We start from the raw sequence: 16,507 nt of genomic DNA, 5'->3' as shown, positions 1-16,507 counted from the left end.
GGGCCGTAGGGACCTGAGGTAAAACAGGGTGAGTCCAGCCATCCTGAGAATGTCTGAGGGGAATTCAAGAGCATAAAAATTAGCCCAGTCAGTGAAAGCAAAAATCAGATTAATAGTGACTGATTGTTTGGTCCTGCACTTGCTCTACAGAAATATAATGCAAGTCACATATGTAATTTTAAATGTTCTAGTAACCACATCAAAAATAATAAAAAGAAACAGATGAAGTTAATTTTAATATTATATTTTATGTAATCCAATGTGTCTAAAATATTATTACTTTCTTACAAACAAGCAAAAACTGAAGGAATTTGTCACCACTAGACTGGCTTTACAGGAAATGCTCAAAGGAGTTCTACATCTGGAAGTGAAAAGACAATAATCACTATCATGAAAACACACAAAAATATTAAACCCACTGGTAAAGCATATACACAAAGGCGAAAGAGAATAAAAACTTATCACTACTGAAAACCATCACATCACGTTGATAAATAATAAGAGAGGAAGAAAGGAACAAAGGATATATAAAACAACCAGAAAACAATTAACAAAATAAGAGGAGTAACTCATTACTTATCAATAATACCTTGAACATAAACAGCTTAAATTCCCCACTCTTAAGTCAGCTTGTGGTGAATGTTGCCTAGCCTGGTAATCAAAAGATACAGACTGGCTGAAAGGATTAAGAGAAAAAAACATGACCCACCTATGTACTGCCCACAAGAAACTCACTTCACTTATAAAGACATACATAGACCAAAAATGAACGGATGGAAAAGATTCCTCACAGACAGAAACAACAAATAAGCAGGAGTAGCTATACTTAACATCACATAAAATAGACTTTAAGTCAAAAACTGTTAAAAGAGACAAAAGTTACTATGTAATGATAAAAGGATCAAAAGGATCCTTCAGCAAAAGAATATACAACATTTGTAAATAAATACACACCCAACATAGGAACACCTAGATACATAAAGCAAATATTGTTATATCTAAAGGGAGATACAGACTTCAATACAATAATAGTTAGGAACTTTAGCACCTCACTGTCAGAATTGCACTGATTATCTAGAAAGAAAATCAACAAAGCAATATTGTATTTCAGTTGTAATTCAAATGAACCCAACAGACATTGACAAAACACTTCATTCAACAGCTGCAGAATGCACATTCTTTTCATCAGCACATGAAACATTCTCCAGGATAGACCATATCTTAGGCCACAAAACAAGTCTTAATGTATTTAAAATAATTAAAATCATATCAAGTATCTTTTCTGAGCACAATGGAATAAAACCAGAAATCACTAACAACAGGAACTCATGAAACTCTTGAACACATGAAAACTAAACAACATACTCCTGAGTAAACAATGTGTCGACAAAGAAATTAAGAAGAAAACTTAAAAGTTTTTTTGAAACGAAAGAAAATAAAAACACAACATACCCAAATTTATGAGTTACAGCTAAAGCCAGTCTAAGAAGGAAGTTTATAGAAATAAACACCTACTTCATAAAAGTAAGGAGATTTCAAATAAACAACCTAATGTAGGAGCTAAAAAAAAGTTTATCTCAGGGAGGTAGAAAGTACGATGATGATTACCAAAGGCTGGGAAGGGGGTTAGGAGGTTGTAAAGAGGTTGATTAATGGGTACAAAAGTATAGTTAGATGGAAGAAATAAGTTCCGGTGTTGGACAGCATAACAAGGTAACTCTAGTTTACAATAATTTATTATAATAGCCAGAAGATTTGAAACATTTCTAACACAAAAATATAATAAATGTGTGAGGTGACTGATATCCTAATTACTCTGATTTGATCATTACACCTTATATTCATGTATGGAAATATCACAAATGGAGACGGGGCAAGATGGCGGAATAGAAGGCTCCACCTATCATCCCATCCCTGCTGCCCCCTCACCCTGCTGCAAGGACACCAACTTAAGAACGATCTATGTAGAAAAAAATACCTTCATAAGAACCAAAACTCAAGTGAGCACTCATAAGTACCTGGTTTTAACTTCATATCGCTGAAAGAGGCACTGAAGAGATTAAAAAAACAGTCCTGACTCGCCACTGAATTGCCAAGACACCACCCCTGCCCCACCCCAGGCAGCAGTGAGTCCTAGTGCTGAACTAAGTTCAGAGATGGTGGACTAATGGGGCATGTGACATACTGAGACACCAGCTGGGGCAGCCGAGGAAGTGCTGGCATTACCCCTCCTCTAGTCCCATACTGCACAGCTCACAGCTTCAAAAGAGACCTTCTCCTTTCACTTGAGGAGAGGAGAGGGAAGAATGAGGAGGACTTTGTCTTACATCTTGGATACCAGCTAAGCCACAGCAGGATAGGGCACTGGTCAGACTCATGAGGCCTCCATTCCAGGCCCTTGCACCAAGGCAATATTTCTAGACACACCCTGGTCCAGAAGGGAACCCCGTGCCCTGAAGGAAAGGACCTAGTCCTGGCAACATTTATCACCTGCTAACTGAAGAGCCCTTGGGCCCCAAATAACCAGCAGTGATAGCCAGGTACTACATTGAGGGCCTTGGTGAGCCTCTGAGACGTGCTGGCTTCAGGTATCAACACTGCCACAGTGGGTAAAGGACCAAGTGGGCTCTTAGGGTCCACAATTCCAGGACTTGATTCTTGGATGGCATTTCTGAACCTGCCCTGGGCTAGAGGGGAGCCTGCTGCCCTGAAGTGTGATTACCATGCTAGGCAACATTCACCACAAGCTGACTTAAGAGACCTTGGGCCTTAAGAGATAATCGGTGGTAGTCTGGCAGTGCTCCTCATGGACAGGGGTGATGGTGCCTATGGGGAGCAGGGGTGTCCTCTACTTTTAGAAAGGGGAGAGAAGAGTGGGAAGGACTGCATCTTGTGGTTTGGGTGCCAGCTCAGCCACGATACAATAAAATACCAGGTAGACTTCTAAGGTTTTTGACTGTAGTTCCTGACTCCTGGATGGCACTTCTGGACCCACCCAGGGCCTGGAAAACCTTGCTGCCCTGAAGGGAAGAACACAGACCTGGCTGGCTTTGCCACCTGCTGATTGTAGAGCCCCAGGGCCTTGAGCAAACATAGACAGTAGTCAGGAAGTGGTTATAGCAGGCCTTGGGTGAGACCCAGCACTGTGCTGGCTTCAGGTCTGACCGAGTTTAGCCATAAGGGTGTGGTCACAGGGGTACTCCTGTTACTCCACTCCCTAGCTTTAGATGGCTCAGAACAGAGAGACTCTGTATGTTTGGGAGTAAGTAAGGAGAAAGAACAAGAGTCTCTGCCTGGTAATCCAGAGAATTCTCCTGGATCTTGTCCAAGACTATCAAGGCAGTATCTCTATGAGTCTGCAAGAGCCACAGCATTACCGTGCTTGGGGTGCCTCCTAAAACAAAAGCTGTTTAGATCATAACACCTGAGTCTTTCAAATATCTGGAAAGCCTTGCTAAGAAAGACAGCTATAAATAAGCTCAGATAGTAAAGACTACAATAAATACCTAATCCTTCAATGCCCAGACATGAAAGAACATCTGCTAGCATCAACACCATCCAAGAAAATGTGACCTCACCAAATGAACTAAATAAGGCACCAGGGACCGATCCTGGAGAAACAGAGATATGTGACCTTTTAGACAGAGAATTCAAAATAACTGTGTTGAGAAAACGCAAAGAAATTCAAGATAACACCAAAGGAATTCAGAACTCTATCAGCTAAATTGAACAAAGACATTGAAATAATTAAAAAAAAAAATCAAGCAGAAATTCTGGAGCTGAAAAATGCAATTGGCATACTGAAGAATGTATCAGAGCCCTTTAATAGCAGAAGAAAGAATTAGTGAGCTTGAAGATAGGATAGTTGAAAATACACAGTCAGAGGAGAAAAAAGATCCTACAGGATCTATACAGAAAATAGCCTTAAGATAGCCTTAAAAGGGCAAATCTGTAATTGGCCTTAAAGAGGCGGTACAGAAAGAGATGGGGGAGAAAATTTATTCAAATGGATAATAGAAAACTTCCCAAACCTACAGAAAGATATCAATATCCAAGTACAACAAGGTTATAGAACACCAAGTAGATTTAACTCAAAGATGACTACCTCAAGGCATTTAATAGTCAAACTCCCAAAGGTCAAGGATAAAGAAAGGATCCTAAAAGCAGCAAAAGAAAATAAACAAATACCATACAATGGAGCTCCAATACTTCTGGCAGCAGACTTTTCAGTGGAGACATTACAAGCCAGGAGAGAGCAGTATGGCATATTTAAAGCACTGAAGAAAAAATCCCTCTTACCCTAAAATAGTATATCCAGTGAAAACAACCTTCAAACGTGAAGGAGAAATAAAGATTTTCCCAGACAACAGAAGTTGAGGAATTTCATTAATACCAGACCCATCTTACAAGAAATGCTAAAGGGAGTACCTCAGTCAGAAAGAAAAGGATATTAATGAGCAACAAATAATCACCTGAAGGTACAACACTGACTGGTAATAGTCAGTAAACAGAAAAACATAGAATATTATAACACTGTAACTGTGGTGTGTAAGCTACTCTTATCTTAAGTAGAAAGACTAAAAGATGAACCAATCAAAAATAATAACTACAACTTTTCAAGACATAGTACAATAAGATATAAATAGAAACAACAAAAAGTTAAAAAGTGAGGAGATGAAATTAAGGCAAGCTTTTATTAGTTTTCTTTTTGCTTGTTTGTTTATGCAAATAGTGTTAAGTTGTTATCAGGGTAAAATAATGGGTTATAATACAGTATTTTCAGGCCTCATTGCAACCTCAAACCAAAAAACATACAATGGATACACAAAAATTAAAAAGCAAGAAACTAAATCATATCACCACAGAAAATCATCTCCACTAGAGCAAGGCAGGAATGAAAGAAAGAAGAGAAGACGAAAAAACAACCAGAAAACAACTAACAAAATGGCAGGAGTAAGTCCCTACTTATCAATAATGACATTGAATGTAAATGGACTAATTTCCCCTTTGCCTTGACACGCTCTACACTGCCCTGTGGAAGAGCTGCCTTGGGTGTAGGAATAAGGTTGTGGACCCTTCCTGGATTCTGAGAATTACCACAAACTTGCATTCCTGGAATACAGGTTTTTATTTTTATTTTTTATTTATTTATTTTTTGAGAAGAAATCTCACTCTGTTGCCCAGGCTGGAGTGCAGTGCCATGATCTCGGCTCACTGCAACCTCTGCCTCCCATGTTCAAGTGATTCTCCTGCCTCAGCCTCCTGAGTAGCTGGGGCCACAGGCACGCGCCACCATGCCCAATTAATTTTTGTATTTTCAGTAGAGGTGGGGTTTCACGATGTTGGCCAGGCTGATCTTGAACTCCTGACTTCGAGTGATCTGCCTGCCTTGGTTTTTAATAGTTCTGTCTGGTATCTGTAATCAGAATGGGTTCTCTCCAAAGAAAGGCTATATCATTGAGGGAAGGAACCTGAATCGAGAAGCAGTAGACAGGAATTCTTATTCTTAATCTAATGTTCATTAACTCCAAATAAACTCTTTAACCTATCTGGGTCAGTTTCCTCTGAGACCCCTAAGTTCTGATATTTTGTGATTTTGTGTTTATACCAATGAAAACTTTGTGGCTTATAGACTGTGTGTGAAATACCAATGGCAATGAACACTGAGAATCCTGGAAGGTTGGGGAGAAGGAGCTGAGTGGGTGGGGCTCATACGCTAATGGGTAGCATGGGGCTGGCGTCCTATCCAGTGGATCAACCAAAAAGCAAAGGAACTGAGCTGGTGGCATAACAGGCAGCTGAGCCAAGATTCAACGGGCAGTCGGGGGGAAAATGCCAATTCAAGCAGCAGTCAAGCAATATTTATGACCAAATTTTCAAACTGTTAAGAGTCTGTGGTCAAGTAAGTTGACCAGTTTTTACAATCTTCTGTTTCAGTGGAAGGGTGAGGAATGTTGGAGAACGGGGCTTCTAAAAGATATTATTAGAATCTCACTACTTATACAGCATCTGAACACACGAGTAAAGCAGAATATTGAAATTACCCAAATAATGAAATAAAAATCACTTTTATTTCAACCATCTCAATATTTTATAAAAAATATCTGGAAATATCCCCATTCACTCTTTAACATTATCTGCTAAACCCAAAAAGTAAAACGAACTTTAATAAACAGACAGAGTCACAGGTCATGGCTGTCCATAAAACAGGAGAAGAATGTGTTTATTCAGGGTTTTCAGGAAGTTTAGTTGATGGATTCAGTTGGAAGCACTATTAATTGTTCCTTCTCAATTAACAAAATAACCACCAAATTAACCAAAAATTGTGGTTGTAAAGAAACACTATCAGAATAGTACCCTTATATTGTCTAAGTATCATTTTCAAAATGTTAAATGTGTATAGGGGGGTATGCACCACTTAGGATGGTTCTTATAAAACAACCACCACCGCCAAAAAATAACAAGTGTTGCTGAGGAAATGGAGAAATTGGAAACCTCATGCTTTGCTGGTGGGCCTGTAAAGTGGCACAGCTGCTGTGAAAGACAGTTTGGCAGTTTCTCAAAAAGTTAAACTTGAAACCACTATATAACTCAGCAGTTCTATTCCTAGGTATATACACAAAAGAATTTAAAGGAGAGACTTGAACCGAGATTTGTACATCCCTGTTCATTGCAGCATCATTCACTATAGCCAAAATGTAGAAACAACCCAAATGTCCATCACGGATGAACGGATAAACAAAACATGGTGTGTACATGCAATGGGATATTGTTTAGCCTTACATAGGAAGGAAATTCTGACACATACTACAATATGGAAAAATCTTGAAGACATTATGTTAAGTGAAATGAGCCAGTAATAAAATGAAAACATTATACAATTCCACTTATATCAAGTACCTAGTATAGTCAAATTCACAGTTACAGAAAGTAGAATAGTGGTTACCAGGTGCTGATAGAAGAGAGGAATGGGAAGTTATTCTGATATGGGTACAAACTTTCTGTTTGGTAAGGTGAAAACACTGGAAATAGATAGTGCTGATGGTTGTACAACAATATGAATGGACTTAATGCCACTGAATGATACACTTAAAAATAGTGAAAATGGTAAATATTATGAATATTAAACCACAATTTGTGTATGTGTGTGCACATGCATAGACAACACATACAAAATCCTGACCTTCCCTTTTTTTTCCAGATGTTTTCAGCAGATTTATTCATAATGGCCAAAACAATTGAAACTGAATGTCCATTAACAGAACAACTGATAAATAAATTGTGGTATACAATGAATATTTAATATGATAGGCAGAATTTTAAGATGACCTTCAAGGTTCCCAACCACTGATATATGTGCCCTGGATAGTCCCCTTTCCTTGAGTGTGGGCAGGATGTGAGGAAGTAATGGGATGTCCCTCCTGTGATATCATTCCTGTAATTGTGTTATTTGGCCTAGGTGAGGGGATTTTTTTATTGAGGTAATTATGTACATATATATATTTTGTATATATACATATTATATACATACATATATACAAATTATATATATATATAAAATTTACCATCTTTACCATTTCTAAGTATACAGTTCAATGGTAATAAATAAATTTATATTCTTTTTTCTCCTTCCTCCCTCCGCTTCCCCCTTCTTGACCTCTGGTAACCACCAATCTATTCTCTGTCTTCATGAGCTCTACTTTTTTCACTTCCACATATGAGTGAGAACAAGCAATATTTGTCTTTCTGTGCTTCGACCTTACCTTTGTGTGCATTGGACAAGTGGTTTTTCTTCCCAGGTATGAAGGGAGTGTCATTTCCTTTTCTCCAAACCTTCTTTTCAAACAGAGAGGATAATTATGAGCAATAAAGGAGACTTGGCACAAGTTTGGAGCCAAGTCCCCTTTCCTTGGTTTAAAGACCATTTATGGACAAAATGGCCAGTCTGAAGTCAGGGATACAGGTTAAAAAGAAGAAGAAGAAAAAAAATCTTGTGTAACTTCAGAGAGCTTACACTCATGGCCAAATGGAACAAGTTTCTTTTTTATTTAGTACATAAATTTGTCCTAAGCAATGCACTCAAAGGGAAAATTCCCAAACAGCAGTGCTGGGTCTAGAGTCATTTGTCAAATTAATCATGATATATTTTCTTGCCTTGAATAGCGTCAGCTGGAGTATGTTACATTCCATCTTAGGAAGGGAATCCAAGTGAAGAACTCCTAACCAACAATTTTTCAGTCTACAGAAAGAGCGAAAGTCCAAGTCCTTTCATTACTGTTCACGACACTTTTTCCATGGTCTTTCAGTCGGGAAGATACAGTTAAATGGCAGAATGAGGATTGAAACCTCATACAGAGTTATGAAACCAACAGAGTGTTGGTGTTAAGGGAGACCAGGATTCTAATCAGAGGCAATGCTGGGTTCGGTACAAGATAACCACTTAGGGAAAATGGAAAAATAATGTCAGACCTGATAAATATCTGACAAAAACTTAAAGAAAGAGTTGAAATGCTTAACTCAGTCTTTTTTCCGATACTGCGTCTGAAGTATGTGGGCCATCTGATAATGAAATTTTAGCATTCAGCCATATAATATTTGACAAAGTAATGTACTCCATACTCAAAGCTGCAAAAATATAGTGAATTATAAAATTAGATATCAGTTTGAACACTACACAATTTTTGAAATGTAAAATTTAGTAATACTGAAATATTATGTTCATTTACTTCATTTGAAGTATGTCAATATTCTATTTGACTCAGCAAACATAATCTAGTCACCTTGTTCATGAAAGTCCACAGGAAAAAAATAAATTTGGCTATCAACTAATTTCTCTAGTTTCTGAATGTTACCAGTTATGAGCGTTTCTCCTCCTCTTCCAAATTTGTACCTAATATTAGGACAAGGAACATACGTATCTCTACATAAAAAGCAGAGGGCTGGAACTTTTCTGATCATTTGGATTTTCAAAAACATTCCCCATGGAATGTACAACCAATTGAAGCAATATTTTTAAAGAAAATATATTTTTCTTAATGTATCATGTTAATTTCCTCTTCTCTTGTTTGAATGTGAGTAAGCAGTCCATTGGAAAAAAAAAAAGATATTTTCCTGTTGTAGTAAAACATCATATCATCTAGTTTTTTGGCATTGGTGTAGAATCCAGACATCCTTTATACTATGTAATATGATGACTAGAATTTAACCTAAGTGATTAGTCAATGCACTAGATTAAAAGTGAATGAATCCACTCAAGAGACAGGCAACCACAGGGGCAAAGAAGTCATCCTTAGCATCCTAACTATTGCCTTTTAGGTTTATGTGAGCATGGGGAGAGTAGAAAAGACTGAATATGAGGACAAAAATTGCTTGTCACCTGAGGCCAGATTTTTGTCTTGAATTGTTTTGGGAGAACTTTGCCAACAACTTAGAAAAAAAAATGGTAACTTAGACATTCACCTATGATTCTTAGAACCCCTCCCACTGGTGCAAAATATTAGCCTAGGACACTCTCGTTAAAATGGTCCTTTGAGATTTAGTGTCTCTAGGCTAACTGAATCTGCCTCAATCTCATTTCATCTGAATTCTAAAAGCCACATATATTCTGATGTTCCAATTATGTTGTCACATTGAGTCATGCAAGCTAGCAAGCTTTGGGATTAGTAGAGGAGAACATTTTGAAATAATCTAAAAAAACAAACAAACCATGCTTTTTAATTACAAGAGGATGGGGAATGAGGAGATTTTCTCCAAGTGGAAATTGCACCCAAATGGAAGGAAGGCTTTACAAAAATAGAATTATTGAAAAATATCAGTAAAATAATGTCTAGGTGTTAAGTCAAATAGTGACTCCCTATATATTTTAGCCCAATTAAGCCCACGAAATTTGCCAATTTATCCATTCACTGATGAAAACCTTTGCTGAATGTTCACTATATATTAAGCATATACAGTCATGTGCCATATAACAATGTTTCCATCAACGATGGACCACAGATAACAATGGTGGTCCCATAAGATTATACTGCTGTATTTTTACTGTATCTTTTCTATGTTTAGATATGTTTAGATACACAAATAGTTACCACTGTGCAACAATTGCTACACTATTCAGTGCAGTAACATACTGTCCAGGTTTGTAGCCTGGGAGCTACAGGCTATACTATATATATATATATATATATATACAGCCTAGGCTACACTATATGCCTTTGGTGGTACGGTGGACTATACCACCCTAGGTTTGTGTAAGTACACTCTGTGATCACACAATAACAAAATAGCCTAATGACAGATTTTTTGGAACATATCCCAGTTGTTAAGTGACACATGACTGTAGATGAGTATTGAATAACACCCACGTGTAAGGGAAATGAAGAAAGAGCACCCTCTGGCCCTTTGAGGGGTTTCATTCTCAGAGATGGCCCGCATCAGACATGGACAGCTGCCTGTACCAGGCTAGGCTCTCTAGCATATTTTCTCACAAGGAGGAGAGTGATTTAGAATGTCCTTGAAGTATTTCATTGTAGTATCATGTATGCAATTGATCAGCATTAGAAAGAAATTTTGCACCGTGGAGAGTCAAGCATACAAATAACACAATGTGTACTTATAAGTAACTCATTCCTACTTAAAAACCCATCCATAAAAGCAAGCTTTTTGCCCCTGGGAGACCCAGTGACATCACAGTTTGAAAACCTATTCCAATAAAGACCATCAAATCAAGGACTGAGTCTTATCCACCTTTGTACTTGCGGCACCATGCTTTGCTCAGAGGAAGTGCTCAGAAAGTCATGTTTTATCTAGAGTGAGAGAGGTAGGCTTCTGCACAGTGACCTACATAGTATGCTCAGAAGTAGCCTGAGTAGAGGCTCTGAAGTATCTCCAGTGCAGTGATCCGAGTAACTTAAGGTTAATATTGCCGCCCTGTGTATACACAGACTGCCTGAGGCCTTTTCATTTCATTTAGTTTGGAAGTCACACAAGACAGGGTTCAGAATTTAAAAATTGGATACTATGTTGGATATTGATGATGGGCCATGAGAAATAAATCAGTTCCTTTAAGGAGTATTTTTAAAACTCAGGAATTGTTTAGAGAAAAAGAAGGGGCAAAGCAATTTTTCCCAATACATTTTTCTGTAATCAATTAAATCTTTTTAGGATTTGGACAATATAACAGACTCAGAATTTTGTCATAAAAAATAAAACTGCCAAGATAATAATATAAAATAAATGTAGAATATTTAATTTTTATGAATTTTCTTTTTATTAAAAAATTGACAATTTATCCCTCAATAATCTTCCAACTGTTTAAAGTATTAAAATGATATATGCTATTTAAAAATTATTAGGCATTCATTAAGTTGGCAAGATATTAGATTTCATGTATTCAAGATTTTGCTTTGGTAAGAAGCAAAGTTTGTAAACTCCCTATTGGAATCATGGATTTTGGGAATTAGATATTTCTGGATGTGAGCTGCGGTTTTCTTCCAACTGCAGGGAAAATGCTGTCTAAAAGAAAATAAGAAATTTGTATCTGCTGAGTTCTCTTAGCATAAGGCACCAACAGAACAATCTCAGGAAGGGAGAAGAAACCATCCTCCCACTCATTCTTCAGAGGATTTAGATAAAGTGAAGGGAAGAATCGTTCTCCATGCAGCTCCTTCGGAATTTATGCCGGCATCAGGGGAGGCTTGTTACTGCTGGATCCATTGCCTGCTCAAGGTTACTTATTCCACTAGGACGCACATCCTACCACGGACCACGGCTTTGTAGCTAGTCAGGCTCTGAGTATGTGTGTAGATGAACCATTTCTCTCTCCAGTAAATGAATGACAGTCTTTCTAGGGCTCTTGTCTTCTGCTGGGAGGCAGAGCATCTCTAGCCCAGGAAGAATGCCCAGACAGAGTCAGGCAGAATGGGGACATGAGATAGAGTTCATATTTGTGATCTATCCCCTTCCTTTCTCTCTCTCTCTCTTTTTTTTTTTTTTTTTTTTTTGCATGGGTGGTGGTCGGGATGTGTTATTTTTGTTGTTGTTGTTTCAGATATCATTGGTAAAGCATCTCAATATGTGTTTACCAGGTAGTATAAATTATTACAAGAACAGAAGATAACAAGACTTTTAATTGGTACAGAAACCTATATTGGGCATCTATTTTGTGCAACCCACCAAGCAGGTCATATGGGAGATGCGAGACTAATGAGACATAATTCCTCCTTTGTGGAGCTTACAGTCTAAGTGACTGAGACCAGCTCGCAGGTAACTGAGTGTTTCAGTCATACTGACGTGTCAGGCAGTCTTTGGTTGCTGAGTATGTGGTTATAAAGACTGTGAAGAAACAAATCACCCTTCCACCAAAGCAAATCAAATAATGAAGACCCAAATTGGATCATTAGTCATTTTCTATTTTTAAATGTGCTTCATAAAGACATTTACTTAGTAAAATCAGTTTTTGTCTTATACAACATTAAAGAAACCATATGACTGTTTTAATATAGTTCAAGGAATTAAGTAACTTGATTTGTTATTTTTCACTATTGTGGGAATTTTTAGAAGCACCATCATTTTCATTAATAGCAGTGAAATACAAGTTCATTTAATAGTTTTTAAAAGTTAGATATGTTCACAGTTTAATGACAAAAAGTAAATAAAATTAATAAACTTCATAAAAATCAGTGGACTCTGGAAAACATTTTAAAAATTCCTTTGTGAGCAACAGACTTTCAGCACATTTTCCCCCAAAAATCAAAGGGAATGAATTAAAATGAAATAAGGAAAGACTGCTAATTTTTAACCTTTAAAGATTAAGTATTTAAGAAGACATAGAAACTGAAAATGTCATATACTTTCTGAAAATTAAAAAAAACTCTGTTCACGTGATAAAATTATCACTGTGCACAAAGAATTTTTAAAAGTCATTACTCCTGGATACTAAGATTAGAAATACTTATATACTAAGTACAGTGATAGTCAGAAAAAAGAAACCATCTGATTGATTTATGAGAATAAATTCAAAAGTCCTTTGAAGTATTAGGTTCATCCCGTATAATGGCAAGCACATGGTAGGGTAGGTTCTTAATAAACTGGGTACAGTTGGGAGAAAACAATGCAGTTTTGGACCAGAGAACCAAAACCTTCTGGACTTTTCTAGGCTTTTTCATTATGGCCAAGCCTCCACTGGACCTGACCTCTGACATTATTGGTATCCTAACTTTGGCTTTTTATGAAACAAAAATAAGAAATATTTCTACAAAGAATCACCCCATCCTGCAGGCAGCTGATAGTATAGAAATTGGAATAATCTTGTCTTAAGCTTCTACCAACCTCACCCATCCTGCTACACACACCATTTTATACTTCAATGAGTCTTTAATTCAACAAAAAATAAAAATTTAAAAAATGACCATTTCAGAGTGAAAAAAAAATGTTCAGGCAAACCAGTTTTTGGATTGACTTGCCTGGTAAGTATTGGCAAATGGGCACTCTGGTAGCCTATGTACACACCCAGCCTAGCAGAGGGTATTAAGTCCTGAAGGGTGGAAGATGGAAAATGAATTTGGTTTTGCTTTTTTGCTCTTGTTGCCCAGGTTGGAGTGCAATGGCACGATCTCGGCTCACCGCAACCTCTGCCTCCTGGGTTCAAGCGATTTTCCTGCCTCAGCCTCCCGAGTAGCTAGGATTACAGGCATGCTCCACCACGCCCAGCTAATTTTGTATTTTTAGTAGAGACGGGGTTTCTCCATGTTGGTCAGGTTGGTCTCGAGCTCCCAACCTCAGGTGATCCGCCTGCCTTGGCCTGCCAAAATGCTGGGATTACAGGCATGAACCACTGTGCCCGGCCGGAAAATGAGTGTTGAAAGCAAGAACCATACTGACCTCTTAACACTTGGGTGCCTTCTTTTTCTTACCATTTCTTCCTTAACTGAGGCACAAACCTTTTAGCTGTTATGCAGTGAATATATCATGGAATAATTTTTCTTTTAAAAAGGAAAACAAAGAAAAATAAAATTCAGTGTCTAAAAATGGCTATAAAGTAAACTAATAATATGCAAGGTGTGTTTACACATAGTCTACCTTTATCATTTATGATTTTCTTTACCAGTTTTGTCTCCAGTATATACCTTTACAAGCATTATTTTTACGTGAAGCTGTGACACTTTATGGATGAACTTGACAAAATTAGATTTTCTTTTGCCAAGTGTATTAGTTAGTATTCTAACTAATTAGAAACAGAACTAATAAAGTAGAGGAAGAGATTTATCATAAGAAATTCGCTCATGTGATTGTGGAGTCTGAGAAGTCCCAAGATCTGCAGTCAGAAAGCTGGAGACCTGGGAGAGCTGATGGCATAGTTGGAGTCTGAGTCCAAAGGCCTGGGAACCAGAAAAGCCAATGATACAGTTCCAGTCTAAAAGCTGGCCGACCCAAGGCTCAAAAGAGCTGATGTTTTAGTGTGAGTCTAAAGGCAGGAAAACCCAATGTCCCAGCTCAAAGGCAGACAGGCGGGAGGAATTATTTACCTCTTACTTGAGGGAGGGTTTGGGTCTTTTATTCTAGTCAGTTGATTGGATGAAGTGCACCCACATTAGGCAGGCAAATCTTTTTTGCTGAGAATATTAATTTCACCCAAAAGCACACTCACAGACACACCCAGAGTAATGTTTGACCAAATGACTGGGCACCCCGTGGGACAGTCAAGTTGACACAGAATTGACCATCACAGCAGGTGAGATTGAATCACATGATTCAGTAACTTTAATAAATATATGATTAAATGACAATAAATTTACATGCAAAGAATTTTGCCTATATTATAAGCTCAAGTATTTGGCCACAGAATATTTAAAGACATGCTTAGTCAATTTAAGGAAAAATTAGCCATTGCAACATTATCTTCAAAGCTATTGTTAGAATAAAAACTATTCTAAAAAAGTAGCCCCCACTTAATGTGTTGATTAATTCATCTATTTAGCCATGAATGTGTTCCGCAAACTTTAGTTGAGTATCTACTATATACTAGGCACTGTGTCAGGCACATGGCATACAGATACCAAAGAAAAGAAACTTGGTTTCTGCCAGCTAGGAACTCACCATCTGGCAAGGTGGGACAGCTAAATAAATAAATTAGGAGTAAAGTGTTAATGGTAGGCTGGCCTGACCACACATCCTATTAGCCTAGAGCTGCCCTCTTTTCTATCAGTTTTCTCAGTCTACTAATAGCTCTCTATTATTTGCAAACCTACCCTAAGTTGGGCAATAGATTTTGCAGCCAACTGGGTGTAGGCGATGTGAGAGAAGTTTCTGTAAGATACAGTAGGAGTGCCCATGGAGGGAACAGATGATCTAGCTGTTGGAGGATGGGAGATGGAGAGCCCTCCATCCTGGGATTAATCCTGAAAAATGAGAGTGATGTTTAAGATGCAGAGAAAAAAGGAAAGGAGCTTTGTCAAAGAAGGGAACTCTGTGCATAAGGAAGAAGAGGCAGGACTCAGTCGTGGGTGCAGGACGATTGTAAATATGCAGACCTGGCTACAGCAGTGGGTGCTGACGGGGCTGGGGAGGCAATAAGGCCATGGGGGGTTGCAGCCACCACATCCCGGAGGCCTCACTCTATTGTGCTAAAGAGCTTGAATACATCCTGATGGCAGTTATATGACACAGTGTCAGTCACGGCAGATAACGGTTTGGTTAGATTTGTGATTTAGAACAACAAACACATCAGTTAAAAGTTAACTTCCTGGGCGGGACATGGTGGCTCACGCCTGTAATCCCAGCATTTTGGGAGGCTGAGGTGGGTGGATGACCCGAGATCAGGAGTTTGAGACCAGGCTGGCCAACATGGTGAAACCCCATCTCTACTAAAAATATAAAACTTAGTCAGGTGTGGTGGTGCTCCCAGCTATTCAGGAGGCTGAGGCAAGAGAATCCAGGAGGCAGAGGTTGCAGTGAGCCAAGATCGTACCACTGCCCTCCAGCCTGGGTGACATAGCGAGATTCCCTCTCAAGAAAAAAAAAGTTTAAAATTCAATTATTACGTATTTTCTCTTAGACTATTGACTAACTTCACGTTAGTGCAATACAGAAATGGGGGAAGTAGCATAATTGCCAATTTTTCCAATTGATTGGAATACATCTTTTGCTTTTGTCTATTTTTATGAGAAAGTTATTTCATGTTAAGCATCAGTTAATTAGTGACCACTTTTCAGGAATTGAACCGCTCTGTAAATCCAGACTTGTGAATAGGGAGACAGAACATCAGAAAGTTATGAAAATAAAACTTGAAAATGTAACACAAAATTTAAATGAAACGGGAAAAGAGTCAGAAATTCTTTACACTTTCAGAAATTTGATTCCTTCAAATTATATGTGAGTTTTTGTGATTATTTACTGACCACTGCCTACAATTACACTGTTTTTAAGGGATGACACTTGGCAACCATTTAAATGAACTTCACTTTCCCATGGGAGGTGTTAGAGGTCATGAGAAGTTAAGAGACTAAGCAAG

The 16,507-nt window shown here is 38.0% G+C and overlaps 1 long non-coding RNA gene across 4 annotated transcripts in view; it reads left to right on the top strand.

Moving 5' to 3' along the window:
- Window positions 1–16,507, top strand: part of LOC105466662 (uncharacterized) — a 113,510-nt gene that overhangs the window by 80,761 nt on the left and 16,242 nt on the right. The gene's annotated exons all lie outside the window — the stretch shown is intronic.

This window comes from Macaca nemestrina, chromosome 3 (genome assembly GCF_043159975.1).
Source record: "Macaca nemestrina isolate mMacNem1 chromosome 3, mMacNem.hap1, whole genome shotgun sequence".
NCBI classification, from domain to species: domain Eukaryota; kingdom Metazoa; phylum Chordata; class Mammalia; order Primates; family Cercopithecidae; genus Macaca; species Macaca nemestrina.
Note: the sequence above shows the minus strand (reverse complement) of the source record. Positions and strands in the feature narration are given on the sequence as shown.